At 40.0% G+C, this 21,027-nt stretch overlaps 1 protein-coding gene across 4 annotated transcripts in view; it reads right to left on the bottom strand.

The window, feature by feature from the left end:
• The window catches only part of FSHB (follicle stimulating hormone subunit beta), a 180,395-nt gene extending 161,456 nt beyond the window's left edge, over positions 1-18,939 (bottom strand). The window contains exon 1 of one of the 4 annotated variants that reach the window (XR_008398593.1): positions 18,865-18,939. The gene's annotated coding sequence lies outside the window, so the exon portion shown is untranslated. The remainder of the gene's footprint in view (positions 1-18,864) is intronic. The other 3 variants (XM_053688908.1, XM_053688909.1, XM_053688907.1) reach the window with 3 other exon arrangements.
• Between the last annotated feature and the right edge of the window lie 2,088 nt (positions 18,940-21,027).

Here is a 21,027-nt window from a genome sequence, read left to right as displayed (position 1 = left end):
GCGTGTGATGGAGCATTGTCCTGCATGAAAATCATGTTTTTCTTGAAGGATGCAGACTTCTTCCTGTACCACTGCTTGAAGAAGGTGTCTTCCAGAAACTGGCAGTAGGACTGGGAGTTGAGCTTGACTCCATCCTCAACCCGAAAAGGCCCCACAAGCTCATTGATGATACCAGCCCAAACCAGTACTCCACCTCCACCTTGCTGGCGTCTGAGTCGGACTGGAGCTCTCTGCCCTTTACCAATCCAGCCACGGGCCCATCCATCTGGCCCATCAAGACTCACTCTCATTTCATCAGTCCATAAAACCTTAGAAAAATCAGTCTTGAGATATTTCTTGGCCCAGTCTTGACGTTTCAGCTTGTGTGTCTTGTTCAGTGGTGGTCGTCTTTCAGCCTTTCTTACCTTGGCCATGTCTCTGAGTATTGCACACCTTGTGCTTTTGGGCACTCCAGTGATGTTGCAGCTCTGAAATATGGCCAAACTGGTGGCAAGTGGCATCTTGGCAGCTGCACGCTTGACTTTTCTCAGTTCATGGGCAGTTATTTTGCGCCTTGGTATTTCCACACGCTTCTTGCGACTCTGTTGACTATTTTGAATGAAACGCTTGATTGTTCGATGATCACGCTTCAGAAGCTGTGCAATTTTAAGAGTGCTGCATCCCTCTGCAAGATATCTCACTATTTTTGACTTTTCTGAGCCTGTCAAGTCCTTCTAATGAATATGCATTAAAAAGGGGAATTATTTTCTTATAACTTGTTAGGGCTTTTGGTATGCACATACATTTACAAATTGTACTTATTTCTAGCACCAGTTTACATAAATTAACTATGTTGTGCTAAGAATATATGTTATGATCCAAATTACACAAAGATTGGATTATGTAAGGGGAGAGTATCAACTGGAAATCTTCATTAGCATAAAATTCAAAATATGTCCTCAGAATCTGTCGACTACCTATGAATAAAGAGATTGACAACTCAGAAAGTCAATTTGCATAATGATCTGGATGGCCCCTGCATAATACTAATCATGCAATTCTATTTTACTCTTAGACAGTATAATGCACATGAAAAATTGCATCAAGAAGATACTTTCACATTGCTATCAATGTATGAGGAAAAATATGAACAATTTATTTATATGCAGCTTGAGATATTGGGGGAAAAACTAAATTATTAAAGGGAAATTAAATGGAAAATTAGAATATGCAGCATGGATTTCAGAGGCATTTTTGTAACATACTTATGTTTGCAAAATTGCTTTTTTGAAAATGTATCACAGCTTTTGTGCAGACAGCCACCATAAAAATGGAGGTAGACCTCATGCATGTATATTTTTGCACATACCCCTGGTACTGGCAATGTCACACATTGCATTACTGATTTAGGACTTCAGGATTACAAGTTACATGCTATTTAGCGCTTCCACTCCAGTGTAAACTTTGCTAGACAGAAGCTTTTTGCGCGTTTTGGGTAGCACGTGTATTACAAGTTGAAAGTAAAAAGTATGCAAGCAAGCGAAACCCCACACACGCTAACCAAATATTGCAACTGTTTTAATGTATTCTCCTAAAAGAAGTCAATAGACAGCGAAGAAGTAAAAAAACTAAAACCTAGCGCTCGTGCTCTAACCCGACAAGAGTTATGAATAGTTCACATTCAAATGTTCTTTACATACAGTATAATGTAATTTGTATTGTTAAAATATATTCATAGATATATATCTATATATACCTACACCTGTATATCTATTCCTATAGATATATATATACCTTTAGATTACTCAGGATGGATTGTTTTAGACTTAAAGGTTTAGTAGTAGGAGGCTGGTTGTTATTTTTTCTTGTTAATCAGTGGGATAATTTAATGGAATTTAACTTTTATACTTTTTTCCAAGCCAATTAACTGCATGATGTATAATGTGTAAGGCTTTCTACATTCCTGATTTATCTGATTTGTAAACATTATAAATAATATTTCTCTTGTAAAGGTGTATCCAGTCCACAGGTTCATCCATTACTTGTGGGATATTCTCCTTCCCAACAGGAAGCTGCAAGAGGACACCCACAGCAGAGCTGTCTATATAGCTCCTCCCCTAACTGCCACCCCCAGTCATTCTCTTGCAGCTCTCGACAAGAAAGGAAGTATCAAGAGAGATGTGGTGACTTAGTGTAGTTTTTACCTTCAATCAAAAGTTTGTTATTTTTAAACAGTACCGGCGTTGTACTGTTTTACTCTCAGGCAGAAATTAGAAGAAGAATTCTGCCTGGAGGTTTGATGATCTTAGCGGTTTGTAACTAAGGTCCATTGCTGTTCTCACACATAACTGAAGAGTATGGAAAGAAAACTTCAGTTGGGGGGACGGTCTGCAGATTGCCTGCTTTGAGGTATGTTCAGTATATTTTTTTCAGTGTGTTTGACTGTTTGTTAACAGGTTTAATGTTTTTCTAATTCATTTTTGGGCCTGAGGGGTTAATCATCCATTTGCAAGTGGGTGCAATGCTGCTTTAGTCCCTTATACACACTGTAAAAATTTCGTAGAGTTTTCTACTTTTTTTCACTGTTTTGCAGTTTATGCAGTAGTTTTTTTCTCTTAAAGGCACAGTACCGTTTTTTTATTATTGCTTTTTCACATTTATTAAAGTGTTTTCCAAGCTTGCTGGTCTCATTACTAGTCTGTTAAACATGTCTGACATAGAGGAAACTCCTTGTTCATTATGTTTAAAAGCCATTGTGGAACCCCCTCTTAGAATGTGTACCAAATGCACTGACCTTTCTATAAGTTATAAAGACCATATTATGGCTTTTAAAGATTTATCACCTGAGGTTTCTGAGACTGACAAAAGGGAGGTTATGTCATCTAGCTCTCCCCACCTGTCAGAAACCTATAAACTCCCGCTCGAGGGACGCCAAGTACACCTAGCGCGTCCAATGCGTTTACTTTTACTTTACAAGTCATGGCGGCAGTTATGAATCATACCCTCACAGAGGTATTGTCCAAACTGCCAGGGTTACAAGGAAAGCGAGACAGCTCTGGGGCTAGAACAAATACAGAGCTCTCTGACGCTTTAGTAGCTATGTCTGATATACCCTCACAATGTGCAGAAGTTGAAGCAGGAGAGCTTCTATCTGTGGGTGACTTCTCTGATTCAGGGAAGGCATTACTTCAGTCTAACTCTGAAATGACAGCATTTAAATTTAAGCTTGAACACCTCCGCGTGTTGCGCAGGGAGGTTTTAGCGACTCTGGATGACTGTGACACCATTGTAGTCCCAGATAAATTGTGTAAAATGGACAAATACTTTGCAGTGCCTGTTTACACTGATGTTTTTCCAATCCCTAAGAGGTTTTCAGAAATTATTACTAAGGAATGGGATAGACCAGGTGTGCCGTTCTCTCCCCCTCCTGCTTTTAAGAAAATGTTTTCTATAGATGCTGCTACATGGGATTTGTGGCAGACGGTCCCTAAGGTGGAGGGAGCAGTCTCTACCCTAGCTAAGCGTACAAACTATTCCTGTCGAGGACAGTTGTGCTTTCCTAGATCCTATGGATAAGAAATTAGAGGGTTCCTTAAGAAAATCTTTATACAACAAGGTTTTATTCTCCAGCCTCTTGCATGCATTGCCCCCAGTCACCGCCTGCAGTGGCTTTCTGGTTCGAGTCTCTGGAGGAGGCTTTACAGGTAGAGACCCCCGTTGGATGATATCCTTGACAGGCTTAAAGCTCTTAAGTTAGCCAATTCATTTATTTCTGACGCCGTTTTTTCATTTAACCAAGCTAACGGCTAAAAATTCAGGTTTTGCCATTCAGGCACGTAGGGCGCTATGGCTTAAATCCTGGTCAGCTGATGTCACTTCAAAGTCTAAACTTCTCAAATATCCCCTTCAAAGGGCAGACCCTATTTGGGCCTGGACTGAAGGAGATCATTTCTGATATTACTGGAGGAAAAGGCCACGCCCTTCCCCAGGATATGTCCAACAAGTTACAGGACCAAACAGACTAATTTTCGTTCCTTCGAAACCTTCAAGAGTGGCGCAGCTTCATCTTCCTCTTCTACAAAACAAGAGGGAAATGTTGCCCAGTCCAAGTCAGTCTGGAGACCTAACCAGGCTTGGAACAAGGGGAAACAGGCCAAAAAGTCTGCTGCTGCCTCTAAGACAGCATGAAGGAGTAGCCCCCGATCCAGGACCGGATCTAGTGGGGGGGCAGACTTTCTCTCTTTGCCCAGGCTTAGGCAAGAGACGTCCAGGATCCCTGGGCTCTGGAGATTGTTTCCCAGGGACATCTTCTGGATTTCAAAGCTTCATCTCCAAAGGGGAGATTTCATCTCTCACAATTATCTGTAAAACCAGATAAAGAGAGAGGCATTCTTACTTTGCGTCAAGACCTACTAGTTATGGGAGTGATCCACCCAGTTCCAAAGGAGGAACAGGGGCAGGGCTTCTATTCAAATCTGTTTATAGTTCCCAAGAAAGAGGGAACTTTCAGACCAATCTTGGATCTCAAGATCCTAAACAAATTTCTCAGGGTCCCATCCTTCAAGATGGAGACTATTCGAACAATCCTACCTATGATCCAGGAGGAGTCAATATATGACTACCGTGGATTTAAAGGATGCTTATCTACATATTCCGATACACAGGGATCATCATCAGTTTCTCAGGTTCGCCTTCCTAGACAGGCATTACCAGTTTGTGGCTCTTCCCTTCGGGTTAGCCATGGCGCCAAGAATCTTTATGAAGGTTCTAGGGTCCCTTCTGGCGGTTCTAAGACCGCGGGGTATAGCAGTAGCCCCTTACCTAGACGACATCCTGATACAGGCGTCAAATTTTCAGATCGCCAGGTCCCATACGGACATTGTTCTGGCATTCCTAAGGTCTCACGGGTGGAAGGTGAACGAAGGAAAGAGTTCTCTCTCACATCTCACAAGAGATTCCTGCCTAGGAACTCTGATAGATTCAGTAGAAATGAAGATTTATCTGACAGAGGTCAGGTTGTCAAAACTTCTAACTTCCTGCCGTGCTCTTTATTCCATTTCTCATCCGTCAGTCGCTCAGTGTATGGAGGTAATCGGATTAATGATAGCGGCAATGGACATTGTTCCGTTTTCCCGCCTACATCTCAGACCACTGCAACTTTGCATGCTCAATCAGTGGAATGGGGATTACACAGATTTGTTCCCTCTACTAAATCTGGATTAAGAGACCAGGGATTCTCTTCTCTGGTGGCTATCTCGGGTCCATCTGTCCAAGGGAATGAGTTCCACAGGCAGAATGGACTATAGTAATGACAGATGCCAGCCTTCTGGGCTGGGGTGCAGTCTGGAACTCCCTGAAGGCTCAGGGTTCATGGACTCAGGAGGAGGCCCTCCTTCCGATAAACATTCTGGAACTAAGAGCGATATTCAATGCTCTTCAGGCTTGGCCTCAGCTAACTGCGGTCAGGTTCATTAGATTTCAGTCGGACAACATCACGACTTTAGCCTATATCAACCATCAGGGGGAACAAGGAGCCCCCTGGGAATGTTGGAGGTTTCAAAGATAATTCTATGGGCAGAGGTTCACCCTTGCCATCTCTCAGCTATCCATATCCCAGGAGTAGAGAACTGGGAGGCGGATTTTCTAAGTCGGCAGACTTTTCATCCGGGGGAGTGGGAGCTCCATCCGGAGGTATTTGCCCCAGTTGATCCAACTTTGGGGAAAACCAGAACTGGATCTCATGGCGTCTCGTCAGAACCCCAAGCTTCCTTGTTACGAGTCCAGGTCCAGGGATCCCAAGGCAGCGCTGATAGATGCTCTAGCAGCGCCCTGGTCCTTCAGCCTGGCTTATGAGTTTCCACCGCTTCCTCTGCTCCCTCGTCTGATTGCCAAGATCAAGCAGGAGAGAGCTTTGGTGATCTTGATAGCCCTTGCGTGGCCACGCAGGACTTGGTATGCAGATCTGGTGGACATGTCATCCTTTCCACCATCGACTCTGCCACTAAGGCAGGACCCTCTACTTCAAGGTCCCTTCAAACATCCAAATCTAATTTCTCTACGTCTGACTGCTTGGAGATTGAACGCTTGATTCTATCAAAGCGTGGTTTTTCCGAATCGGTCACTGATACCTTAATTCAGGCTCGAAAGCCTGTCATCAGGAAAATCTATCATAAGATATGGTGTAAATATCTTCATTGGTGTGAATCCAAGGGTTAATCATGGAGTAAGGTCAGGATTCCTAGGATATTATCTTTTCTCCAAGAAGGATTGGAGAAGGGTTTGTCAGCTAGTTCCTTAAAGGGACAGATTTCTGCACTGTCTATTCTTTTGCACAAACGTCTGGCTGAGGTTCCAGACGTTCAGGCGTTTTGTCAGGCTTTAGTTAGGATCAAGCCTGTGTTTAAACCTGTTGCTTCACCATGGAGTTTAAATTTAGTTCTTAAAGTTCTTCAAGGGGTTCTGTTTGAACCTTTGCATTCCATAGATATTAAGCTTTTATCTTGGAAAGTTCTGTTTTTAGTAGCTATCTCCTCGACTCAAAGAGTTTCAGAGTTATCTGCTTTACAATGTGATTCCCCTTATCTGATTTCCATGCAGATAAGGTAGTGTTACGTACCAAACCTGGGTTTCTTCCTAAGGTGGTATCTAATAAGAATATCAATCAGGAGATTGTTGTTCCTTCACTATGTCCTAATCCTTCTTCAAAGAAGGAATGTCTATTACACAATCTTGATGTGGTTCGTGCTTTAAAGTTTTATTTACAAGCTACGAAGGATTTTTGTCAAACATCTGCTTTGTTTGTTGTCTACTCTGGACAGAGGAGAGGCCAAAAGGCTTCAGCAACTTCTCTTTCTTTTTGGCTAAGAAGTATAATACGCTTAGCTTATGAGACTGCTAGCCAGCAGCCTCCTGAAAGAATTACAGCTCATTCTACTAGAGCAGTAGCTTCCACATGGGCTTTTAAACATGAGGCCTCTGTTGAACAGATTTGTAAGGCGGCGACTTGGTCTTCGCTTCATACCTTTTTCTAAATTCTATAAATTTGATACTTTTGCTTCTTCGGAGGCTATTTTTGGGAGAAAGGTCTTACAAGCAGTGGTGCCTTCCGTTTAAGTTCCTACCTTGTCCCTCCCTTCATCCGTGTCCTAAAGCTTTGGTATTGGTATCCCACAAGTAATGGATGAACCCGTGGACTGGATACACCTTTACAAGAGAAAACAAAATTTATGCTTACCTGATAAATTTATTTCTCTTGTGGTGTATCCAGTCCACGGCCCGCCCTGTCATTTTAAGGCAGGTGTTTTTTATTTTTAAACTACAGTCACCACTGCACCCTATAGTTTCTCCTTTTTTCTTGCTTGTCTTCGGTCGAATGACTGGGGGTGGCAGTTAGGGGAGGAGCTATATAGACAGCTCTGCTGTGGGTGTCCTCTTGCAGCTTCCTGTTGGGAAGGAGAATATCACACAAGTAATGGATGAACCCGTGGACTGGATACACCACAAGAGAAATATATTTATCAGGTAAGCATAAATTTTGTTTTTGCTCAAGACTAAGATGAACATTTTACTCAAACCTAATACATACAGTAACACAGAATATTATATATCCTCTTCACTATCTTAGTATCAATAGCAATATTAGTATTGTATTATTATAAAGGTATTTTCCCGTTTTTGCTATATACATTTTATTTACCCTTCTATGTTATTTTAACCCTTTAAGGACACAGCTTTCAGTTTGCTCAATTGTTTTATGACGGAAAAATTCCGTCATATGTCCTTAAGAGGTTAATATCCCCTTTAGATTATGGGCTTTCTCCACAAATCTTGTTTGTAGCAAGTGCCCCTTTTGCCTCTTAATATTAACTTTCCATTTAGTATCTTTCTTTAGCACTTTCAGATGAGGACCTCCACTATTTGCTTTTCCTTTGGCGGTCCACCTGCATATAGTGCGCATGTGCAGTGTGTCAGCACCATTTTGTGGGCTGTCTTAAATCTAACTCGCATTTTCTCACATAAATCACAACTATTCTCCCTCACACTTTCAGGATTATCTTCAGAAGATTGCCTGTTTGTGGGTTACATTTCTTACAGTTTTACCCTTTAACTCGCTGGGCCTGTTACCAGATGGCCAGATTACGAGTTTTGCGTTATGAGCGGCTCGGTAATAATTTGCAAGTTATTTTCACCGATCACCTTTAATAGCACTGCTATTATGGGTTTTCCAAAAACCTGCGTTTGCGGGCAATATGGCAGCATTGAGCTCCATACCGCACACAAATACCAGCGCTGTTTTGAGCTGGTTTTACGTGCTCGTGCATGATTTCCCCATAAACATCAATGGGGAGAGCCGGCTAAAAAAAAGCCTAACACCTATAACTGCCTGTCATAATGAAAAGCAATGCCAGAGAGAGATAAGGTGGACTGTGCACTGTGGATGACTGAGTAGGACTGGAGGAGGGAGGGCTGTGTGTTAACAAAAGGCAGACACAGCTACTGCTTAAGATCAAGGAAATAGTTTCGTTTTGGTGACACCGTTATGACCCCCTGATCACGCCCACAGAAAACTAGCAGCGCAACTTCGGCAAGGCTTATGTATTATTGAAGTCAGGACTCTATTATTATCACTTACTTCTATGCTTGCAGCTGATGGGACCGTCAACTTCACAGACACCAGAGGTCAAGATAATGAGAAATGAATGATATTAGCTCTTAGCAATGGCGACTGCATATGAAGTAGTTGTGTAGTTACGGCGTAACTGTTACGCCCATGCCTCCTCCCACACACATACGGCTAGCTTTAGAGTTCTGCGGCCAAAGGGGTGCGTTAGCTACGCTTGCTTTTTTTTCCCTGCACCTTTTAAATACCGATGGTATTTAGAGTTCACAGAAGGACTGCGTTAGGCTCCAAAAAGGGAGCGTATAGCATAATTTACCGCCACTGCAACTCTCAATACCAGCGGTGCTTACGGACGCGGCCAGCTTGAAAAACGTGCTCGTGCACAATTTCCCCATAGGAAACAATGGGGCAGTTTGAGCTGAAAAAAAAACCTAACACCTGCAAAAAAGCAGCGTTCAGCTCCTAACGCAGCCCTATTGTTTCCAATGGGGAAACACTTCTTAAGTCTGCATCTAACACCCTAACATGAACCCCGAGTCTAAACACCCCTAACCTTACACTTATTAACCCCTAATCTGCCGCCCCCGCTATCGCTGACCCCTGCATTACACTTTTAACCCCTAATCTGCCGCTCCGTACACCGCCGCAACCTACATTATCCCTATGTACCCCTAATCTGCTGCCCCTAACACCGCCGACCCCTATATTATATTTATTAACCCCTAATCTGCTGCCCCCAACGTTGCCGCCACCTACCTACAATTATTAACCCCTAATCTGCCGACCGGACCTCACCGCTACTATAATAAAGTTATTAACCCATAATACGCCTCACTCCCGCCTTAATAACCCTATAATAAATAGTATTAACCCCTAATCTGCCCTCCCTAACATCACCGACACCTAACTTCAAGTATTAACCCCTAATCTGCCGACCGGACCTCACCACTACTCTAATAAATTTATTAACCCCTAAAGCTAAGTCTAACCCTAACACTAACACCCCCCTAAGTTAAATATAATTTTTATCTAACAAAATAAATTATTTCTTATTAAATAAATTATTCCTATTTAAAGCTAAATACTTACCTGTAAAATAAACCCTAATATAGCTACAATATAAATTATAATTATATTGTAGCTATTTTAGGATTTATATTTATTTTACAGCCAACTTTGTATTTATTTTAACCAGGTACAATAGCTATTAAATAGTTATTAACTATTTAATAGCTACCTAGTTAAAATAATTACAAAATTACCTATAAAATAAATCCTAACCTAAGTTACAATTAAACCTAACACTACACTATCAATACATTAATTAAATAAAATACCTACAATTATCTACAATTAAACCTAAAACGACACTATCAATAAATTAATTACATACAAATACCTACAAATAAATACAATTAAATAAACTAACTAAAGTACAAAAAATAAAAAAAGCTGTTACAAAAAATAAAAAAATAATTTACAAACATTATAAAAATATTACAACAATTTTAAGCTAATTACACCTACTCTAAGCCCCATAATAAAATAACAAAGCCCCCCAAAATAAAAAAATGCCCTACCCTATTCTAAAATAAAAATTGAAAAGCTCTTTTACCTTACCAGCCCTTAAAAGGACCTTTTGCGGGGCATGCCCCAAAGAATTCTGCTCTTTTGCCTGTAAAAAAAAACATACAATACCCCCCCAACATTACAACCCACCACCCACATACCCCTAATCTAACCCAAACCCCCCTTAAATAAACCTAACACTAAGCCCCTGAAGATCTCCCTACCTTATCTTCACCACGCCGGGTATCACCGATCCGTCCAGAAGAGGCTCCGAAGTCTTCATCCAAGCCCAAGCGGGGGCTGAAGAGGTCCATCATCGGGCTGAAGAGGTCCATCATCCGGCTGAAGTCTTGATCCAAGCGGGGGCTGAAGAGGTCCATCATCGGGCTGAAGAGGTCCATCATCCGGCTGAAGTCTTGATCCAAGCGGGGGCTGAAGAGGTCCATCATCCGGCTGAAGTCTTCTATCAAGCGGCATCTTCAATCTTCTTTCTTCCGGATCCATCTTCATCCCGCCGACGCGGGACATCCATCCTGGCCGACGACTTCCCGACGAATGACGGTTCCTTTAAATGACGTCATCCAAGATGGCGTCCCTCGAATTCCGATTGGCTGATAGGATTCTATCAGTCTTGAAGATGGATGAAGATGGATCCGGAAGAAAGAAGATTGAAGATGCCGCTTGATAGAAGACTTCAGCCGGATGAAGGATCTCTTCAGCTCTCGCTTGGATCAAGACTTCAGCCGGATGATGGATCTCTTCAGCCCCCATTTGGATCAAGACTTCAGCCGGATGATGGACCTCTTCAGCCCAATGATGGACCTCTTCAGCCCCCGCTTGGGCTTGGATGAAGACTTTGGAGCCTCTTCTGGATGGATCGGTGATACCCGGCGTGGTGAAGATAAGGTAGGGAGATCTTCAGGGGCTTAGTGTTAGGTTTATTTAAGGGGGGTTTGGGTTAGATTAGGGGTATATGGGTGGTGGGTTGTAATGTTGGGGGGGTATTGTATGTTTTTTTTTTACAGGCAAAAGAGCAGAATTCTTTGGGGCATGCCCCGCAAAAGGCCCTTTTAAGGGCTGGTAAGGTAAAAGAGCTTTTCAATTTTTATTTTAGAATAGGATAGGGCATTTTTTTATTTTGGTGGGCTTTGTTATTTTATTAGGGGGCTTAGAGTAGGTGTAATCAGCTTAAAATTGTTGTAATATTTTTATAATGTTTGTAAATTATTTTTTTATTTTTTGTAACTTAGTTCTTTTTTATTTTTTGTAACTTAGTTCTTTTTATTTTTTGTACTTTAGTTAGTTTATTTAATTGTATTTATTTGTAGGTATTTTATTTAATTAATGTATTGATAGTGTAGTGTTAGGTTTAATTGTAGATAATTGTAGGTATTTTATTTAATTAATGTATTGATAGTGTAGTGTTAGGTTTAATTGTAACTTAGGTTAGGATTTATTTTACAGGTAATTTTGTAATTATTTTAACTAGGTAGCTATTAAATAGTTATCAACTATTTAATAGCTATTGTACCTGGTTAAAATAAATACAAAGTTGCCTGTAAAATAAATATTAATCCTAAAATAGCTACAATATAATTATTATTTATATTGTAGCTATATTAGGGTTTATTTTACAGGTAAGTATTTAGCTTTAAATAGGAATAATTTATTTAATAAGAAATAATTTATTTCGTTAGATAAAAATTATATTTAACTTAGGGGGGTGTTAGAGTTAGGGTTAGACTTAGCTTTAGGGGTTAATAACTTTATTATAGTAGCGGTGAGGTCCGGTCGGCAGATTAGGGGTTAATAATTGTAGGTAGGTGGCGGCGACGTTGGGGGCGGCAGATTAGGGGTTATTAAATATAATATAGGGGTCGGCGGTGTTAGGGGCAGCAGATTAGGGGTACATAGGGATAACGTAGGTTGCGGCGGTGTGCGGTCGGCAGATTAGGGGTTAAAAAAAATTATTACAGTGGCGGCGATGTGGGGGGCCTTGGTTTAGGGGTACATAGGTAGTTTATGGGTGTTAGTGTACTTTAGAGCACAGTAGTTAAGAGCTTTATGAACCGGCGTTAGCCCAGAAAGCTCTTAACTCCTGGCTTTTCTCTGCGGCTGGAGTCTTGTCGTTAGATTTCTAACGCTCACTTCAGCCAAGACTCTAAATACCAGCGTTAGAAAGATCCCATTGAAAAGATAGGATACGCAAATGGCGTAGGGGGATCTGCGGTATGGAAAAGTCGCGGCTGAAAAGTGAGCGTTAGACCCTTTCCTGACTGACTCTAAATACCAGCGGGCGGCCAAAACCAGCGTTAGGAGCCCCTAACGCTGGTTTTGACGGCTAACGCAGAACTCTAAATCTAGGCGATAGTCAGCTCAGCTCTTAGTGTGCGAGTGTCATGTGACTGCTGGCTCCCGCACACTAAGAGCTGTGCGAACAGGAAGGCTATGGGCTGGTCTGTAGGTGGCGCTGCAGTCAATGCAGTTTTAAAGTGGAAAGTGCTTTTGTCTATACTTCTATGTATTGCACTGCACAGCATGTGCGATTCATAGAAGTATAGGCAAAACAGCCCTTTCCACTTTCAGGTTTCAGCCTAATATGCATGATGATAGTTACACTGCACAGTCTCACAGACACAGACAGCACACAGGAAAATAATATATTTATTAATAAATATAATATAAAATAATATAAATAAAAAATAAAAATAAAAATTTTCATAATTTTTTTTTTTCTAATTTTTTTTTTCTTCTGCTCATTTCCCCCCCCCTCCTCTGCCCCCTGGGGGTTTACATGCGACAGTGTACATATGGAGGAGCCTCCACTGCGTAACGCAGACCCATTGATTCCTATGGGAAAGAAAAATTATGTTTAAACACCCTAACATAAACCCCGAGTCTAAACACCCCTAATCTGCCTCCCCCAATGTTGCCGACACCTACATTACACTTAACCCCTAATCTGCCGACCCCAATTTCGCCGCCACCTACCTATACTTATTAACCCCTAATCTGCCGCCCTGACATCGCCGCCACCTACCTAAACTTATTAACCCCTAATCTGCCGCCCCTAACATCGCCTCCACCTACATTAGTTAACCCCTAATCTGCCGCCCCCCTACCTACACTTATTAACCCATAATCTGCCGCCCCCTACCTACACTTATTAACCCATAATCTGCCGTCCCTAACGTCGCTGTCACTATACTAAAGTTATTAACCCCTAAACTCTGGCCTCCCACATCACTAACACTAAATAAATATATTAACCCCTAAACCTAACCCCAAGTCTAACCCTAACTTTAATATAATTAAAATAAATCTAAATAAAACTTACTATCATTACCTAACTAATTCCTGTTTAAAACTAAATACTTACCTATAAAATAAACCCTAAGCTAGCTACAATATAACAGTTACATTGTAGCTATCTTAGGTTTAATTTTTATTTCACAGCTAAGTTTGTATTTATTTTAACTAGGTAGACTAGTTAGTAAATAGTTATTAACTATTTACTAACTATCTAGTTAAAATAAATACAAATTTACCTGTAAAATTAAACCTAATCTGCTAACACCTAACATTACACTAAAATTAAATAAATTACATTAATTAAATACAAGTAACTAAATTACAAATAAAACCTACTAAATTACACAAAATAAAAAAGAAATGATCAAATTTTTAAACTAATTACACCTAATCTAATAGCCCTATCAAAATTAAAAATCCCCACCCAAAATAAAAAAAACCCTAGCCTAAACTAAACTGCCAATAGCCCTTAAAAGGGCCTTTTGTGGGACATTGCCCCAAAGAAATCAGCACTTTTACCTGTAAAAAAATAAAATAAAAACAACCCCCTACAGTAAAACCCACCACCCACACAACCAAACCCCCCAAATAAAATCCTATCTAAAAAACCTAAGCTCCCCATTGCCCTGAAAAGGACATTTAGATGGGCATTGCCCTTAAAAGGGCATTTAGCTCTTTTACATTGCCCAAAACCCTAATCTAAAAATAAAACCCACCCAATAAACCCTTAATAAAACCTAACACTAACCCCCGAAGATCCACTTACAGTTTTTGAAGACTGGACATCCATCCTCATCAAGCTGGGAGAAGTCTTCATCCAAGCGGGCAGAAGTCCTCAACAAAGCCGGGAGAAGTCTTCATCCAAGCGGCAAGAAATCGTCCTCCAGGTGGGCAGAAGTCTTCATCCAGACGGCATCTTCTATCTTCATCCTTCCGACGCGGAGCGGCTCCATCTTCAAGACATACGGCATGGAGCATCCTCTTCTTTCACTGGATCTTGAAGAATGAAGGTTCCTTTAAATGATGTCATCCAAGATGGCGTCCCTTGAATTCTGATTGGCTGATAGAATTCTATCAGCCAATCGGAATTAAAGGGTAAAAAAATCCTATTGGCTGATGCAATCAGCCAATAGGATTGAGCTTCAATCCTATTGGCTGATCCAATCAGCCAATAGGATTGAGTTTGCATTCTATTGGCTGCTTTTTTACCCTTTAATTCCGATTGGTTGATAGAATTCTATTAGCCAATCGGAATTCAAGGGACGCCATCTTGGTTGACGTCATTTTAAAGCAACCTTCATTCTTCAAGATCCAGCAAAAGAAAAAGATGCTCCGCATCGAATGTCTTGAAGATGGAGCTACTCCGCGTCAGAAGGATGAAGATAGAAGATGCCATCTGGATGAAGACTTCTGCCCGCCTGGAGGACAACGTCTTGCCGCTTGGATGAAGACTGCTCCCGGCTTCGTTGAGGACTTCTGCCCACTTGGATGAAGACTTCTCCCGGCTTGATGAGGATGGATGTACTGTCTTCAAAAACTGTAAGTGGATCTTCGGGTTTAGTGTTAGGTTTTATTAAGGGTTTATTGGGTGGGTTTTATTTTTAGATTAGGGTTTTGGGCAATGTAAAAGAGCTAAACGCCCTTTAAGGGCAATGCCCATCTAAATGCCCTATTTAAGGGCAATTCCCATCCAAATGCCCTTTTCAGGGCAATGGGGAGCTTAGTTTTTTTAGATAGGATTTTATTTGGGGGTTTGGTTGTGTGGGTGGTGGGTTTTACTGTTGGGGGGGTTGTTTGTATTTTTTTTTTATATAGGTAAAAGAGCTGATTTCTTTGGGGAAATGCCCTGCAAAAGGTCCTTTTAAGGGCTATTGGCAGTTGAGTTTAGGCTAGGGTTTTTTTTATTTTGGGGGGGCTTTTTTATTTTGATAGGGCTATTAGATTAGGTGTAATTAGTTTAAATATTTGATGATTTCTTTTTTATTTTGTGTAATTTAGTGTTTTTTTTGTAATTTAGTTAATTGTATTTAATGTAATTTTATTTAATTTTAGTGTAATGTTAGATGTTAGTATGAGGCAGGTTAGGTTTTCTTTTACAGGTAAATTTGTATTTATTTTAACTAGCTAGACTAGTTAGTAAATAATTATGAACTATTTACTACCTAGTTAAAATAAATACAAACTTACCTGTGAAATAAAAATAAAACCTAAGATAGCTACAATGTAACTATTAGTTATATTGTAGCTAGCTTAGGGTTTATTTCATAGGTAAGTATTTAGTTTTAAATAGGAATTATTTAGTTAATGATAGTAATTTTTATTTAGATGTATTTTAATTATATTAACATTATAGGGGTTAGGGTTAGACTTAGGGTTAAGTTTAGGGGTTAATAACTGTTAGTATAGTGGCGGCGGTGATTAGGGGTTAATAAGTGTAGTTAGGTGGTGGGGATTTGGGGGGCAGCAGATTAGGGTTTAATAACAGTAATGTAGGTTGCGGCGATATTAGGGACAGCAGATTAGGGGTTAATAAGTCTATGTAGGTGGCGACGACATTGGGGGCAGCAGATTAGGGGTTAATAATATTTAACTAGTGTTTACGATGCGGGAGTGCGGCAGTTTAGGGGTTAATGTTTATTTTAGTGGCAGCAATGTCCGGAGCGACAGATTAGGGGTTAATAATTTTATTTTAGTGTTAGCGATGCGGGAGAGCCTCGGTTTAGGGGTTAATAGGTAGTTTATGGGTGTTAGTGTACTTTGTGACACTTTAGTTATGAGTTTTATGGTACAGCTCTGTAACGTAAAACCCATAACTACTGACTTTCAGGTGGTGGTACAGATCTTGTAGTTATAGGCTGTACCGCTCACTTTTTGGCCGGACAGGCAAACTCGTAATACCGGTGCTATTGAAGTCCCATTGAAAAAGGACTTTTTAAAAAAGGGGTAGTTACGTTGCATGATGGCCAAAAAAGTGTGCGGTACAGCTGTACCTACAAGACTCGTAATACCGGCGGTAGTGAAAAAGCAGCGTTATGAGGCTTTTTCACTCATAGCGCAAAACTCGTAATCTAGCCGAGAGTTATTTCCCTACAGACATTGTTATAAAAGAAAAGGCAAAAAGCAAGCTCAACTATAGTAAGTATAATATAATGTACACAATTTCTAATGTGAGGTGCAAACTGGAAACATTATATACAGAATGGGGTGAATAAGAAAAGTGGATTCACCGATATAAGCCTTTTGGATGCACCTTATATCGGTGCACCCACTTTTCTTATTCACCCCATTTTTGTAGACATTGTTATACTATGGGGCCAATTTATTAATGTCTGGCGGACATGATATGCTGCAACGTGTGCCAAATAGATAACATTGTGCTCACTCCTATGGAGTTATTTGAGTCAGCACTGATTGGCTAAAATGCAAGTTTTTCAAAAGAACTGATATAAGAGGGCAGTCTGCAGAGGCTTAGCTACAAGGTAATCACTGAGGTAAAATGTGTTAAAACAGTGTTGATTATGCAAATCTTGGGAATGGGTAATAAAGGAATTATCTATCTTTTTAAAAATAAACATTTTCAAGTAGCCTGTCCCTTTATGCTCCAAGATGGCGACACCAAGTGTGAAGAAGTGGATCTAGTAAGAAAATGACTTAGAGAGCATGGAGAGTAATAACCATGTTACTGTAGCTGTGCCCTTTAAAATAATTCCTAACTGTGGTATAAAAAGAATGATTATAGTACAAAGAAATAATACAATTTGAATTTTTAGACCACATATTACATTAAAAACCTATATTTATTCTGCACAGTATAATTTTTAGCTTTCCAAGACCAACCCAATTAAAAAGTCATGGTCTGGTAGCAAAAACACTTAACTACCCTATGTGTTGAGCCTTTGCTATATGGTATTTTTTTTTTAATTAGATACTTGTGTATATAGCCACTTGCACAAGCAGATGGTAGGAGGGTGCTTATATGTAAATATTATCTACACTAATTTTATTGAGCTGAGTTTGCCAACTACATTATGAATTAAAACAGATATAAGGAAAAGGGGTATTTCTCAATTACTGTTAAAGGGACAGTCTATTCCAGAATTGTTGTTGTTTTTAAAGATAGATAATCCCTTTAATACCCATTCCCCAGTTTTGCATAGCAAACACTGTAATATTATTACACTTTTTACCTCTGTGATTACCTTGCATCTAAGTCTCTGCAGACTGCCTTCCTATTTCAGTTCTTTTAACAGACTTGCCTTTTAGCCAATCAGTGCTGACTCATAAATAACTCCACAGTAGTCGGCACAATGGTATCTATATGGCACGCATGAACTAGCGCTGTCTAACTGTAAACTGTCAAAACACACTGAGATAAGAAGCAGCCTTCAAGGGCTTAGAAATTAGCATATGAGTCTACCTAGATTTAGATTTCAACAAAGAATACAGAGAAAACAAAGTACATTTGACTATAAAAGTAAATTGGATGCCCTATATGAATCATGAAAGTTTAATTTGACTAGACGGTCTCTTTAAGGGATAAATAGCTATTTTTTATATAAAGTTATTAAAGAAGTAACACAATGACCAAATTGTTACTGTCTTAATAAATCATAATAGTTCAATGATATATTTGTATGCAGTAATTTGTGACTATTGTCGCTAACAGATTTACTGACTATAAATATTGGGAAAAGTGCTTAAAGGGAAAATGTGCCATCATATTTTCTCCAATTTAGGGTCAGATTACGAGAAGCGGTAACAGATATGCGCTAGCGAATAGGGGTTTATCGCGTGTTTGCGCATGTCGGGTGTAGTGTTCGTATTACAAATTGAAAGTAAATGTGATCACTTGAGCACAATTGACGTAAGGATAGTGCGTCCTCAGCTCTGGTTCATTGTTTTGTGAATCAAAAAGGTGTCATAAAACACATCAAACATACATGCAGAAGGACAGTTACACTCATAATAACACTAATAGAAATGATTTAAAACAAATAAGTTATAAGGGCTCAAAGATATGAGGTCTCAGGTCAAGCAAAGGGCTTTAACATAGAGATACATACATATATATGTCTAAATATGGATGTATGTATGTATGTGTGTATATATGTGTGTGTGTATATATATATATATATATATATATATATATATATATATATATATATATATATACACACATACACATACAAAAAAGTCCAGGAACCCAGCACACACTCATTAAATCAGCTCCCAGGGTGCCTGCCAAACGATAATACACCACGATCCAAGAAAGCAAGCACTCACTGGCGTTTTAAATAAAGCAGAGTTTTACTGTGTACAAAGCATATAGTGAATGTTTTCTGGCCGTAGCCCGTCCTCAGACTTACAAAACACAAGTAACTTACCACCCTTATAAGTGCAACCATTACTTCCCCAAGTGTAGACGCTCTGCCGCATTCGGAAACCGACCAGCCCCAATGTGCAACTGCGCATGCGCACACAGGACTACCGGTCCCCCTCTGGGCCAACGTGAAAAGCAAAGCTAAAATAAAAACACATCAATGTAACACATACTCGATTATACATAGATGCAAAAACGCTATAACATAATGACAAGAAACATAGGAGGAGATGAACAGTACTATAGGGTCATTAATCCTGCATGGTAATATGACACATAAGCAAAAAAGTTGCTATTATATGCCAACAATCGAGCAATATCATCTGTCAAAAAGTATATCATGCTGGATTGCAACAATGATCACTGCAGTACTGTGATTACATGGCACATTACAGGGATAGAGTGGAAATCTTAACGATATGCAAACACCCACTGTATAGTAAAGATCAATCATTATACTATCTAGAACTCAATATGGGGGCATAATATCAAGTACATATTCAATTAGAAATAGAGGAGTATATGATAGAACAAGGTCATAAAACAAACCATGTTCAAACCATATTAAGGGTAATCCTACCGGCAAAATATGACATCAGGAGAGAAACTGACAAATGCATAAAGATGGGCACACTCACTTCCAAAAATTTGTGACTACGCTATATAAGTTATTACCATAGAGGGGTGCAAACTAAATCACAAAAGTTCATGCAATTGCCACTGAGATACAACCATCAAATATACACTGTATGCAAATATAATTATTTACAAAATGAGATTATAGAAAACAATGGAGCTCAAAGGTAGTATTTAAGCCCCTGGGTATCAAAGTCTCAAGGGTAAAGATCCATTTGGATTCTCTCTGTAGGAGAGTCTTTGCCCTATTGCCACCCCTCACTGGTGCTGGAACATGATTTGTATCTAAAATTGGAGACACTATGATTATGAGATAAAAAATGCTGTGCCACCGGCTGTTCAGAGCTACCAGTGCGGAGAGCAGTATGTATGGCAGACCTATGGTTGGCCATGCGTACCCGTAAGTCATCCTGGGTCTTACCCACGTAAAAAAACCCACAGGGACAATGGATCATGTAAACTGCATGTGTAGTGGTACATGTGACCCTGTAATTAATGTTAAATCGTTTATTTCTCCAGGGGTGTACAAAGAATTTCCCCTGGGACAACCCATTACAGGTCACACAACCACTACACCTGTAGCACCCATTTTTCTCTGAGCCCAACCAAGTCCTGCCAGTGTAGCTGTATTTGTTATCGGTACGTAGTAGCAGATCATGTAGAGATCTGCCTCTCCTGTAACCAACCATAGGACTCTCAAATTCTTTAAAAGGTAAAGATGAATCAAATCTTATAGTGTCCCAGTTCTTCTTAAGGATCCCAGGTAGTTCCACTTTATCAGGTGTAAACGCTGTGGAGAATATTAATCTCCTACTGGGGGAATCATGGTTCTTCATTACAAGTGCCTGCTCCTGTGTAGTGGAGAGGGCCTCGTCCAGTGGCCCGCGTAGGAGTTTATCACAATATCCCCTCTCCTTAAATTTGAGGTACATCTCATCCAATTGGGCAATTTTCTTACTTGGATCACTGTTATTTCTGACCGCCCTTTTGAATTGAGACTTAGGCAAAGCCCTTTTCAAACTAGGGTGGTGGCAGCTTGTGGCTTTCAACAGAGAATTGCAGTCAGTGGCTTTATGAAATAGTGTTGTGGTTAATCTGTTAACTTTAATGAGTCTCAAATCCAAAAAATCAATAAAAGTATTGTCACAATTCATCTTGAACTTCAGGTTCTTGTTCTGCTGGTTCAATGACTGCAGCCATTCCTCCAAATCCAGTCTTGATCCACCCCAGAATAGTATAAGATCATCTATATATATTTTGAATACCTTCACCCTAGGATCCTTAAATGCCAGAGTATCCTCTTCCTCAAAACATGCCATATAAAGGTTGGCATACGATGGGGCTACATTTGAGCCAATCGCAGTTCCGGCAACCTGGAGATAATAGCTGTTCTCGAATTTAAAGTAGTTGTACTTCAGACAAAACTCAGTGAGATCAAGGATATAGGTATTGGAGCAATTTCCTCTTGATAGCCCCCAAGCCCTCACTATGCGGGATGACGGTATATAAGCTGGTAACATCTAAGGTTACT

This window comes from Bombina bombina, chromosome 7 (assembly GCF_027579735.1).
Source record: "Bombina bombina isolate aBomBom1 chromosome 7, aBomBom1.pri, whole genome shotgun sequence".
NCBI classification, from domain to species: domain Eukaryota; kingdom Metazoa; phylum Chordata; class Amphibia; order Anura; family Bombinatoridae; genus Bombina; species Bombina bombina.
The sequence above is the reverse complement of the archived record's forward strand: the minus strand, read 5'-3'. Positions and strand labels throughout refer to the sequence as shown.